Source organism: Pelobates fuscus, chromosome 12 (assembly GCF_036172605.1).
Source record: "Pelobates fuscus isolate aPelFus1 chromosome 12, aPelFus1.pri, whole genome shotgun sequence".
NCBI classification, from domain to species: domain Eukaryota; kingdom Metazoa; phylum Chordata; class Amphibia; order Anura; family Pelobatidae; genus Pelobates; species Pelobates fuscus.
The window spans coordinates 116,952,633-116,966,098 of record NC_086328.1 but is presented as its reverse complement, the minus strand read 5'-3'; the positions used below and the strand labels follow the sequence as shown (position 1 = coordinate 116,966,098).

General features: G+C 37.7%; 1 protein-coding gene across 1 annotated transcript in view; it reads right to left on the bottom strand.

The window, feature by feature from the left end:
- LRRC4C (leucine rich repeat containing 4C) overlaps positions 1–13,466 on the bottom strand; it is a 708,394-nt gene that overhangs the window by 113,416 nt on the left and 581,512 nt on the right. Inside the window, exon 4 of the mRNA XM_063437635.1 lies at positions 6,361–6,425. The gene's annotated coding sequence lies outside the window, so the exon portion shown is untranslated. The remainder of the gene's footprint in view (positions 1–6,360; positions 6,426–13,466) is intronic.

The window sequence follows — 13,466 nt, the reverse complement described above, 5'->3', positions numbered from 1 at the left end:
ATCTATCTATCTATCTATCTATCTATCTATCATCTAGCTATCTATGTATCTATCTATCTATCTATCTACCTATCTATCTATCTATCTATCTATCTATCTATCTATCTACCTATCTATCTATCTATCTATCTATCTATCTATCTATCTATCTATCTATCTATCCCTGTCTGTCTATCGCTCACTCTCTCTATTTATCTCTATCTATCATCCATCCATGGATCGATCATTTATGCTTTAAACAAATTGTGAATAATTTTCACATTTACCTTGTCCGTTTATTTTAACCATATAGCGCTAGACCTAGTTGTAATCAATAACACTAGCACTTACATTTTGTCTAATCAATAACCCTAGCCCTAACTGTAACCCTAATTCTTGACCTAATCTAAAAATCATGTAATATGAACGATCCATGAAACTGCAGGATGTATTAATAACAAATAAGCCATTCAGGGTTAGAGAGACATTCATAAACTGCTTTTGAGTCCGTGTGTGAGTCAAAGTGTAGACAAACCAATATTCTTGAGTTTTAGGTGCTATACACTTAAAGAGCTCGGTTTACTGGAAATTGCTTTCCTTGGTCCAATTTAAGCCATGGACAAAATGAAAATGGCTTTATAGCATGTTACAGAATAATAATAACAGGAAGTAATGAAAAGAAATCACTAGAGGTCAGTTCAGTTCTTTTTTGCAGTTAAAGGAACACTATAGTCACCTAAATCACTTTAGCTAAATAAAGCAGTTTTAGTGTATAGATCATTCCCCTGCAATTTCACTGCTCAATTCACTGTCATTTAGGAGTTAAATCACTTTGTTTCTGTTTATGCAGCCCTAGCCACACCTCCCCTGGCTATGATTGACAGAGCCTGCATGAAAAAAAACTGGTTTCACTTTCAAACAGATGTAATTTACCTTAAATAATGGTATCTCAATCTCTAAATTGAACTTACAGGGGGCTCTTGCAGGGTCTAGCAAGCTATTAATATAGCAGGGGATAAGACAATCTTAATAAAACAGAACTTGCAATAAAGAAAGCTTAAATAGGGCTCTCTTTACAGGAAGTGTTTATGGAAGGCTGTGCAAGTCACATGCAGGGAGGTGTGACTAGGGTTCATAAACAAAGGGATTTAACTCCTAAATGGCAGAGGATTGAGCAGTGAGGCTGCAGGGGCATGTTCTATACACCAAAACTGCTTCATTAAGCTAAAGTTGTTCAGGTGACTATAGTGTCCCTTTAAATAATCACTAGAATTATGTGTACTATGAAATAGCTTGTTTGTCATACATGAATCACATAATGAGATAAGGATATTCCAATTTAAACTCATTCTTTACTCACTTGAACATTTATAAAACACACTGGGGTTTAGTTACTAAGCACCTATTCACTAAAGTGTGAATTGTCGAGAAATCGAAGTGAATTAAAAATGGACTTCACATTTTAAGACCGCACAAATTCAACTGAAAAAATTCTACATATTAGCTATGTTTTTATTTTGGTTATATGGAAATAAAATTTTAAATTCTATTTGAATCACACTTAAGTAAATTACTTTCACAGTGTATATGGTAATTAACTGAAAACAAGGGCAAAATACATTTAGAGGATACAAAGATGTAAAAACATTAAATGAAAATATATAAGAAGACTCTTTGATCTTAATTGTGTTGTTCAGTCTGAAGAGTGTCTGCTAGTCTAAAGAGACTTACAGTATATACATTTGCTGTAAACATCCCAGCAATCACTGTGGCAGTGGGCAGTGCACAGGACAATAGGATGCAGTGTTACCTGTAGGGGTGACAGCATTCAAAACACTTATTCTCTGGTTAGAACCTTAGTATTAGTGACCCTTTAGGAGTATTCCAACCTTCGTAACTGGCTAGTGTACTCTGAACAGCTGAACTACAAGGTAGAGTGCAAGTAAAATGCTGATGTGAATGTGCAGCAGGCTGAAATATTTGTCTGCGTCAAATAAATACCTTCATTTATGTTCACTCACAATTGAGATTTTCGGTATGACACCTTTGTCCATGCATAATCAATGTACTATATGATTTAAGTTTTGTTAAGGGGGGCAGCAAAACAACTTAGCTTAATGAAGCAGTTTTGGTGTATAGATTGTGCCCCCTGCAGTCTCACTGCTCAATTCTCTGACATTTAGGAGTTAAATCACTTTGTTAATGCAGCCCTACTTACACCTCCCTGCATGTGACTTACACAGCCTTGGTAAACACTTCCTGTAAAGAGTAATCTAAAGTTTACACTTCCTTTATTGTGAATTATGTTTAATTTAGAATTTCTTATCTCCTGCTCTGTTAATAGGAGCCTCCTGCATGTATTTAAAGTTTAATATACAGAACAGTAAATAAACACTTTTAATATAAGCTAGCATGCAGGTTGTATCTGTCACAGCCAGTTGAGGTGTGGCTAAGGCTGCATAAACAGAAAAAAAAAGTGATTTCAATCCTAAATGTTAGAAAATTGAGCAGTGAGACTGCAGAGCCATGATCTATACATAAAGCTGCTTCATTAAGCTTAAGTTGTTTTGGTGAGTATAGTGTCCCTTTAAGTTTCATTTAGTTCATTTGCCTTCCACATATTTTTTGTGGTGTAAAAAAACAGCATGTCTAATTGTTATAATTTTTAGAAGGATGCCCACTATTACCTTTACTGCTAAACATGGGGATGTTGACAGCAAATGTTTTCTTAATTATTTTTAATCTTATATCACAACTGAGTTATTGCTTTGGCTCCTTTAAGCCATGTCCTATGGCCTCATGAATGCCATAATGGTACTCCTGTATGATTTGATTGGTCTGTTGGATGTCTTGACACGTCTTGAAATTCCTCAATGCTACCTTAAGTTTGTCTTCACTGTTTTGAGCTTTGATAACAAGAAAGTAGATGTTCAATAAGTAGGTCTTCCTTTGTGCCTTGGAAACTTCTAGGAGGCTATTAATGCATTTCATGTACTTCCCAGGTTCCCACCCATGACCGGCGTGTGAAGACCTTAATTAAGTAAATAATGGGAGGGACCTAATGTCCTCCCCAGGTCCCCACCCATGAGCGGTGGGTGGAGACCCTAACAGACAATTTTTGCCCCAGGGCCCCCACCCATGAGCCGCGGGTATGGGCCATAAATGACAATAAGGGGGGCCTATTGTCTCCCCCCGGCCCTCACCCATGAGCGGTGGGTTGGGGCCCTAAGTAACAATGGGGGGAAACCTTTTATCTCCCTCCAGGTCCCCACCCATGAGCGGCGGGTGGGGACATAACAGACAAGTGAGGGGACCCAAAAAAGGCCAAATAAAAGTCCATAATTCCCGTTGAACTTTTAAAAAAAAAAACACGCTGAAAAAAGAAAAACCTGATGCCAAAAAATCTATTACATCTACACCCAGTGAGGGCACCGTGCAGACTGAGCTCTGCAGGGCGGGGGAAAAGCGGGGATAAAGCCTTCTCACACCCTGCAATTTGACTCAGATAGCTCTGAATCCAACCAATCAGAATACTCTGAGTTATTTTACACAGCATGGGAAAATTCCAAAGAACTGTGTAAAATGACTCTGAACACACCGATTGGTTGGATTTTTTTTTTTGCACTCCGTTTTTTTTTCTTTAAAGTTCAACGGGAGTTATTACTTTTTATTTAGGCTTTTTGTGGGCTGAAAAAAGAAGGTTTAAGAAAAAAGACTAATGGTAAGTATATATTTTTTTTATTTGCAGGTATTTCGTTTTTTGTTCCCCCGTCACTATTTTTAGGATGAGGGGGTAGGTAGGATTTAATTTTATTGGTGAGGGGGGTGACTAGTGGTTTGGGGACCCCTAGTCGCCTGTGGGGGTATTTTTTATATTTAGCCCCCACCTGCTGCTCATGGGTGGGGGCCGAGGGAGAGACAATAGGTTCCCCCCCTTTTGTTACTTAAGGGGGACATTTTTATATTAAGAGCACCCACCCATGGGTCATGGGTGAAGGCGCAGGGGGCACACTATCCACCCCTTTTTAGTTATTTAGGTTTCCCACAATGGGTGAACAGGGGTCCTGTGCCAGGTCCCTCCTTATTGCACTAGCACCTGAGTAGCAATAGCTGCCCAGTCACCAGTAGTTTTAAATGACAGCGAGCAGCCACTGGCTACTTGCTGTTTAGGCAACATGCCCCTACTCGCGGCATGCTGTGAGTAGGGGCATACAGAGGATTTAACCTCCCTCTTATTAATGTGTTTCCATTAATATCCCCACCCGCTGGTCACGGATGGGGTGAGGGGGGGCACTATGTCTCCACATTTGAGTTATTTGGGTTCCCCACCATGGGGGAACAGGGGAACCTGTGCCAGGTCTCCCCTTATTGCACAAGCGACTGGGCAGCAATAGCTCCCCAGTCACTAGTAATTTTAAGTGACAGCGAGCAGCCACTGGCAGCTCGCTGTTTAGGTGACATGCCGATACTCGGGGCATGCCATGAGTAGGGGCATGCGGGAGGATTAAACCTCCCTTTTATTAATATGGGGTTCGTAGTGACCCCCACAGATTTTAATGCGGGCAGGGGTAGGAATTAATGTTATTTATTACAAGGAGGGAACTGGTAGCGTTGCCGACTCCCTCCTTGCTTTTATTTATTTTTTGCATATGTGCAGTGTTATTTTGTCAGGCAAAGGTTAAGTCACTTAACCCGTGTTTGCAAGAGTCTCCTTGCAACCCTGCATGGGTTAAGTCTGAAGCTGCAGGGAGAAGCACCAGTTTTTGTTCCTCCTCCATGCTGTGGGGGTTAATTCCCCTGCAGCACAGAGTCTATTAAACTAAAGAACTGAAATGAAAAGGTAATGCATTCGGCATTTGCACTTTTGTCTCGTTTATATATCGTATTCGTCCAAAAACGAATGCACATGTCTACTATTGTGTACCCAGAATGGTTTCTTTATCAATGACATCATGTCCATACTGTTCATGTGTAGTTATGCCTTATCTGCAAAATCATATTGCAATGCCCTAAAATAAAAATGTTGCAGCAAATGTATTCTGAGGAGCTATACTGCTTGTCTTGCCATGTTTTGCTTTGCTGATGGCTGTGGATGTAGGTGAATTGAGTCCTAGAAGCTCATCGGGTAAGGGAAGGGTACCTTCAATTGATTCCTGCTACTGAATAGCTGCAGTATCAAATCAGACCAGATTTAAATAGACAATGTAACTGTGTATCTATGTATGTATGATTGTTTGTATGTCTGTATGTTCATATACACGTGCGTGTGTGTTTGTGTGTGTGTGTGTGTGTGTGTTTGTGTGTGTTACTAACTAGGTTGGAGCATGTGGCAAGTTTTGTATGTGTGCAAGTGGCTGCATATGTGCATGTAGCTAATTTAATGTGTGTGTTTATGTAAATGATGGAGGATCCCTCACAATCTTGACATGCTCACAGTTGGAAACAATCAAGAATCTCTCTCCAAATACCTATTGCTGTTTCGCTAAGGTAATTCTGATTAGCCTGCCAATTGTTGACATAATTTGTGAACAAACAATTCTACAAAGCTCTCGAGTTCAACTGAATTGAATTTTTGAGTATGCTTTGTATCTGTTTTGGGATCCAAAAGACAGGTAACTCTAATAGCTGATTGAATGGCTGTTTGAATGGTTTCTCAGCCCTCCTTATTTCTTTAGAAAAAAAGCTCAGGGTGCATTGCATTGATACCAGGCAGATACCAGACAGATGGACATATTTTGCAATAAAAATGTATTTCAAAACACTAATTTTACATTTTACCACTGGCTAAGAATGAGAATGAGCTTGCTTGGTTGAAAAAGTGCCAAGTCAATTTAGTTCAACATTTGTCAGAGCAGTGGCTGGGACTAGAGGGTTGTTGGTCAAATGTCCATTTTAACTAGAACTGAACCAAGTTTATCCTGAATGGACAATAAGCTAACTTAAGAAGAAGTAGCCAGGAACTATTTAGAATTGCCACCAATTCTTCTCATTGTGTGCCTATTGCCAGAAATAATATAGATTTATATGTTCTAGGTTATTCTAGCATAGGTGAACAAACTAAAGTATGATACCTAATAATCAATAAAAATACATTTTACAAATACTTCTACTTCAAAGATTTCAAATTGCTTCTACTCACTTTTTCTGTCTGAAAAAAATGTAGATAGGTGTGCCTACAAATATCTTAATTTGAGAAACTTGTTTGCAATTTGTGATTTTGTATTAGTTTACATCCTGGTTGCAGCGATGGGTGTAAATAAATCAGTATTAATTATATGTAGAATTAAAAAATATATATATAAAATTAAAAAATATAAAATATAATAATATATATTATGATATGTAATCTAATATTGTAAATTTAGAAAAGAAAATTATTACCTTTGGGGTATATTTGAGTATTCTGCATGTAGTATGATTCTAAGTTCAGTGATGAATGTCAGCCTCTGGAAAAAAGAGTGAAAAAACAGATAGTGTAGTAATATAGACAACACATTTTCACATGTTTTACAGTGTTTTAAACATTGCAATGGTGTAACAGGATTAATGTTATAGCTCACAGGCAAACTAAAACAGAGGCAATAACAAATGGGCTGATCTACAGGAAACAATTACCCTTGCCTGCCTCTTTTGTGAATATATAAATGGGCATCCAATCTAAAAGAAAACGGTATGCGGTCTTGATGCTAAACCTAAAGCAATCGTAATAGATAAATAGTAGGAAGCCCTCACCAAGTTGTGTCAACCTGAATCAATTATAGAAACAGTTTTGTATTATTGCAATGACTAGACTGTTATTTATTTAAGGACATGTTCTAAGAAAGGGCAATAAAGTTGGGCATGGTAATACAAATAAAATGTACTATAGAGGCTTCAACTCCTTGGACTAGAGTCACAGAAGAACCACAAAGCAGTTCACTAAAATGTGACTGAAGAAAAATGTCAAAGGAAATGTATATTTTAGGCTAAAATACCTGGATTGGAAAGGTAACTGTGCAAAGTATATATATTTTTTTGATTTAACAATTCGTGCCTAAAATTAGCAATTCTATTCACAACTATGCACCTTTCCTGGGTTTGAAAGCCCTATCAATAGAAATAATGATATACATTGAGATAAAGTTGAAAATAACATGTTAAAATAGACTTACTAACATTAGATTTAATGATTAAAAGGGACATTAAAAGCACCAAAGCTTAGCTTAGTGAATAGTTTTTGCTGTATAGCTCATGTTCCTGAAGTCTCCCTGCTGAATTCTCTGCCATTTAGGAGTTAAGTTAATTTGTTTATGCAGCTCTAGCCACACCTCCTCTGGCTGTGACTGATATAGGCTACCTACACACTTCCTGAAAAAGATATCTAACTTTTAAACTTCCCTCACAAATTCAACTTTTTATAGATTCTGAAAAAATAGTGAGGCACACAAATATAAATTTTATAAAACCTATGTATATATCAAATGCTTAAATATTTTTTTCCCCATAGAAATTCGTGAATTGTTTGCTAGTATATGTGTAAACACAGCAGAATACATTTTTGGGTATAGTAGCACATATAATAAATGGAGTAGCCTGGTTAATCCAGTCATTAGTAGTTCAAAGAGCTGTTTGACTGATATGTACCCAAAACACTCTTAAGGACCATACTGTACCTTATGTAAGATTTATAGAGGAGAGGCTTAAAATAACAGTTAAAAAAACAATAGTTTCTCAACTGGATATACATACAACTGACATTCATAAAAGACAAAGTAATTAGACCAACTCGTTTATATTTGCCACCACAATATCTGTTTTAATTTTTTTTAGTCTGAAAATAATCTATTTATTTTACCAAAATTAAACCAATTTTCTTTTCTGAAATGCTCATTATTGTGATCCACAATCAAAATAAAAATATGTTAAAAACAAGTGGGATTTTTTTTGTAGTTATTACATTTTGTAAGCTTTGAAGTTGGTGTTGTGTAAGTGAGTGCTCTGGATCTTGTGTGTTGTATTAAATTACCCCAGTAGCACCCTTATGATGTATGCATGTTTAGGTGAGTGCAGTGTATTTGGTTTGCTCCATATGGTTTAAAAAAAAAAAATCTCCATTATTTTTGTTTAAAAAAAATACATTTTGTGAGCTTTGAATTGGAATTCAGTAAACAGAGAATAAAAAAAGTTCAATATTATTATAAAACCATGCAGTAGTCTTTGTGATATTGTTAATATTGATTTTAAAGTAATGTGGTAAAACACCATAACCACAATAATTCTGGTACCTCCCCAATGTACCGTATTTTCCGGCATATAAGACGACTTTTTAACCCATGAAAATCTTGTCAAAAGTGGGGGGTCGTCTTATACACTGGATATCGTCTTATACGCCGGGTGCAGGCACTGCAGCCGCCTGAGTGCTCTATAGAGAGCCTCAGGCGGCTGCATCACTGCCTGTCTCCTCACCTCCCCTTTACTGCGTAGCGTGGCCAAGCTCCTCTTCCTCCTGTCAGTCCGGCCGGGTACCGCACGGTACAAGAGATTCAGTTTCCTGTTCCTGGCCGCACTGACAGGAAGTGCACACTGAGTGTTCACTTCTTTTCATTACGGCCAGGAACAGGAAACTGAATCTCTTGTACCGCGCGGTACCCGGCCGGACTGACAGGAGGAAGAGGAGCTCGGCCACACTACACAGGGAAGGGGAGATGAGGAGAACATAGGAAGGGTTGGGGAGGGGGATTAAAAAGAACATGGGGAAGTTGGTCCCATCCATCCATCCAGCCAAATATCCTCACCTTACTCACAAACCAGCAGACCTCTCAGATAATGATGTTATAGCCCAGATCACATCACAGAAGAGCCACACATATAGCTAAACATAATATCCTGTACTGAAAGAATCTTGAACAAAGTTGTTTTCCTGTAATACAAGCATGTTTTATAAAAAGATATCCCAAACTATATTTTAACTGGAAAAGTTGGGGGTCGTCTTATACGCCCAGTCGTCTTATACGCCAGAAAATACGGTAAGTCTGTTAAATAGAGATGTCCCGAACAGTTCGCCGGGAAGTGTTCGCCAGCAAACATAGCTTGTTCGCGGTCACCGCGGCGGGCGACCATATGCGATGTTCGGTCCGCCCCCTATTCGTCATGGAGGTGGGAGGATCTGGGAGGGAGGGTCTGCTGCTGATTGCCTGGAATGCGTCTGCTGACTGTGAGGTACAGGGTCAAAGTTTACTCAATGATGACGAATAGGGGGAAGAACGAACATCGCATATGTTCGCCCGCTGCGGCGACCGCGAACAAGCTATGTTCGACGGCGAACAGTTCCCGGCGAACTGTTCGGGACATCTCTACTGTTAAATATTAAAAAAAATTGTGGACATTTTTCTTACATGCAAATGACACGGAGGCATGGTTGATCTGGAGTGACATAAACAGATTCCAATAAGTTCTGTAAATTCTTTATTGTTTCCATGGAACATGTGATGACTTCATAGGGTTATTAGACTTGCCAAAAAGAATATTGTATGAATAGCATTGACTTTGTAATGCTTACACACCCACTTTTGTAGTGTAGCTACAGAAGGCATTACACATGTAAGACATTGAGACAATGAGACACTGAGACCCAGAACAAGGGTAGAGTGTTTCCGCACTCTGAATGTCCAGTATATACCATCAACTGTTGATCATTTTAACATCAATGAAACTGCAAGAATTGACTTTGTCTTTGAGAAGCAAAAATAATAAATCTGTTTTTATAAGAAAAGCCAGGAAAGTCTTCCAATAGAATCACCCAACCCCACTCACTCCACTGTTCTATGCTCATTTGCACCTACTACAATGAAAGAGGTTTCTGCTCTGCCCCACCACCTGTTCTCTTGATCCTAGTCCCTCATATCTCATCCGCACTCTGTTTCCCTCTCTTGCTCTTCCTTTCACTAACATTTTCAATCTCTCCCTTTCCTCCGATACATTTCCTTCACCCTTCAAGCATGCAACTATAACGCCAATTCTGAAAAAGCACAACCTTGACCGCAACTCCCCATCCAACTCCCTATATCGCTACTGCCGTTTGCCTCCAAGATCCTTGAGAGAGTTGTGTATGCGAGAATGACAGACTTCCTCGAATCCAACTCTCTGCTTGACCCGTTTCAGTCTGGATTCCGCGCTCGTCACTCTGTTGAAACAGCTGTGACCAAAGTATCCAATGATCTTATCACTGCAAAATCCCATGGCCACTACTCTATCCTAATTCTCCTTGATCTTTTTGCTGCCTTTGACACTGTTGATCATCAACAGCTTTACAATTGCATTACAATTTTTTTCACACCATTAAGTGACAACATGTTGGCATTTAGCATCAGGACCTTTGGAAGATAGTTGATTATACTGCTGCACACTATCTGCACCATAACATTTGGTCCTTTTATGCCACTTTTCTATAACACTGGGTAACTCCATTCCAATATATATATCACATGTACTGGCATTTCAGCCCTTAGGAATTTTACTATTTTTGATTTATCTGGGCTACATAGATTCAGAATTTCCAGTTACATGGGTCTTATCTTACTAATGACAAGATATTTTAAATGTGTTGTATTTTTTAGTTCCATTTCTTCTTTTTTTTTCATGGTGTATGGTTATGGTTTTCTCTTTTGCATTGATACTCTAGAGTACTCCGTCGCTGTATTTAAACATGTAGTTGTTAGAGAGTATTTTATTTATCCATTCCAATAAAGGTTATATTTTAACTATCACAGGTGTTTCACAATATTTATTGTTTTGACATTTGCAAAGAGTTTGACATCCACCGGACACTGATCTAGCTTCTCCTCTTCTGTTATGCAGTGCTAGAAGCTTTGCTGAGCTAAACCCTGCAGTGCAGGGCCTGCTCATTGGCAACCTGAAATGTTAGCAAAACATTTTCTTACTCACATTTAGTGAAATACTAGGACATTCCTGGCACCATAACAACTACAGTGTGCTGTCAAACCAAATAAAGGCTCAAAATTGTTAGGATAACACTTGATAAAATGCTTAGGATAACTAAGAACTTTTCTATCAGGACAGCTTAGGGACCTGCTAAAAAGAATGTTTGTGACTTTACTATTAAGAATACACAATTGAGCTTCTACAAAACTGTCCAAGTTCCACATTAGTGAGCTTTTTTATTCAACAAGAATTCAGCTCAATAGCTCAACTCGTGAAAATGTAACCCAGCCACATTTTTTGGCAAGGCACCTATATGTTGAACACATAGGGAAGCATTTAACAGAAATGACCCTGTATAGTTCCTCCTTCAGATACCCACCATGTTAAGGTAAGTTTCTTAGACAACTCAGTTCTCTGTGAAAATAAAGAATAGCTTTCACTGATGCACACAGCTCACAGTTTGGAAGAATATTATTGTAATCCTTGACTACAGAAACCCTTTTAATGGTGTTGCTCCATATAATATAACAAGTCTACATGATACATACAATGTATTGTAATTGTTTTTCTAGGCAAAATATCCCCATAATTGCATTCTCCGTGCATTCTGTTATGATACATAGACTTTGATCTAAATGATCTTGTACAACTCGAGAATCTTTCTTTGTAGAGCTTATTGTCAATCCCTGGATTAGTTTAAAGCTCTGAACACACAGAAGAAAAGACAAATTTACTAAAAAAAGACCACACAATGCCACCCTGGATCATATAACCTACTAATAAATGATATGAGGGTATTTGCTATAGTTCAATAAGAAATCTCATTTCATTATTAAAGACAGATAATGTCTTTTAGACCATCGAGGGTACTTTTAATATAGCCCATGCTGTGTTAGAAAACAAGGAGAATAGGACAAAATCAAGAGAGAATATTAAATTGTTCCTTCCCAAACACAGAACTAATTCAATACCCTATTGAACTTCATTATGTATTCTGATAACAGCACAGGGATGTGAAGATAACTGTTAATCCTATGTATAGCATGCAACAATGTCAAGGTTTAATTAAACCGACTCCACCTGGAGAGGTTTTTGCTCACACTGTGATGTCACAGCTCAGCTGGAGATGCTCATGTCATTAGCCAATACCTTTTGAAACCTAGTTGTGAAAATATCAACTGAGAAAGAAAAATTGTATTTCTATATTTATCGAGTTGAGGTTTTTTTTTTCCATCAGAGGCAGCCAACCTTATTTAATTGAGCTATATGTTCCTAATCCCAGGGGAATACGATACACTCATTGGTTTGATTGTGCAGACAAATTTGGGTTCAAGGCAAGGGTTGAATACAAGGAACTACATCAGATAATAAGGTAGAACAAATTACACAGCTTTATGTCAGTCAAAGAATCCAAAAGAAATGGTACAGCATTGGGCCAGAGGTCAAATAGTTTCTCTGATCTATCAGCGGAGAAAGCCAAGGACTAGATCCGGTACTTACAATAGAAGGCTGTTTAACCCAAGCAAATGAAAAAGGTGAATTGTTATAATGAACGATAAGAAAAATAAGTGATCTAGTGAGTAGGTATGGGAAATATTATGGTTACTAACCAAACTTTATGTGGCAGGAGATATTTATATCTAAAAATCTATAAATATTGAGTTGACTGCTTAATTACATTTTAGGTCAATCAAGCTGAATGGAACAAAAAAATAATTAACGAATTTCATCTTGCACTACATAGCACTGGAGAGCCAGTATAACGATAAAGGGGTAGTTGCATAGAGTTTTTTTTTTCTTTTCATTTCTATAAAGTGGTGTTGTAAAGTATTAGGCTTTGGTTTTAATTTTTAAAACGTAGATAATGGTTAGATGCCCCCTCCTTTTTAGATGTATACATTTAGTATCAACTTTGATTTATTTTTATGTTAAGTGCTTGACCATCATGTATACTCTGCTATATTTACAGAGAAGTTCATTTTGTCTCTAACACCTAGGGAAAGCCTATTAGGTAAAATGTGTTAGTGTGTCACTTTACTTTAATGTTACTGTTTTTATATGCTGTTTTTCAATACATTTACTGTGTTTTTATTACCTTTGGACCTTCCTGTCATTATCCTGACATTTGGACATTATTTTCATTCAGAGGGCAAAACCATTTTATGCTCTGTGTCAGTGAGTACATTTTCTATTATTTTTTTTATTAATTTTAATATAGAACACTATATTTTAGTTTTTGTTTTACTTTCTTATATCATGGTGATGATTACTATCACATACATCTGAGAGTGGGAAACACACACATATGCAAGAGTGGGGATCATCGCACTCCACAAGGAGTGCAATAAATGTGATTTACTAGGAGGCTTCAATAAATGTGATAGTACACTGATATACAATACTTCTATCCAATATGCTTAAAATACTACACTATATTAGTGGTATTGTTTGTTTTCTTCCTATAACCTTGTACTACCCCCAATCGGACCAATATACTAAGTTAATATCCACAGGCGTGGATGTTACCACCCATGCGTATCAATTGAAGCTAATTATAAGTTCCACAC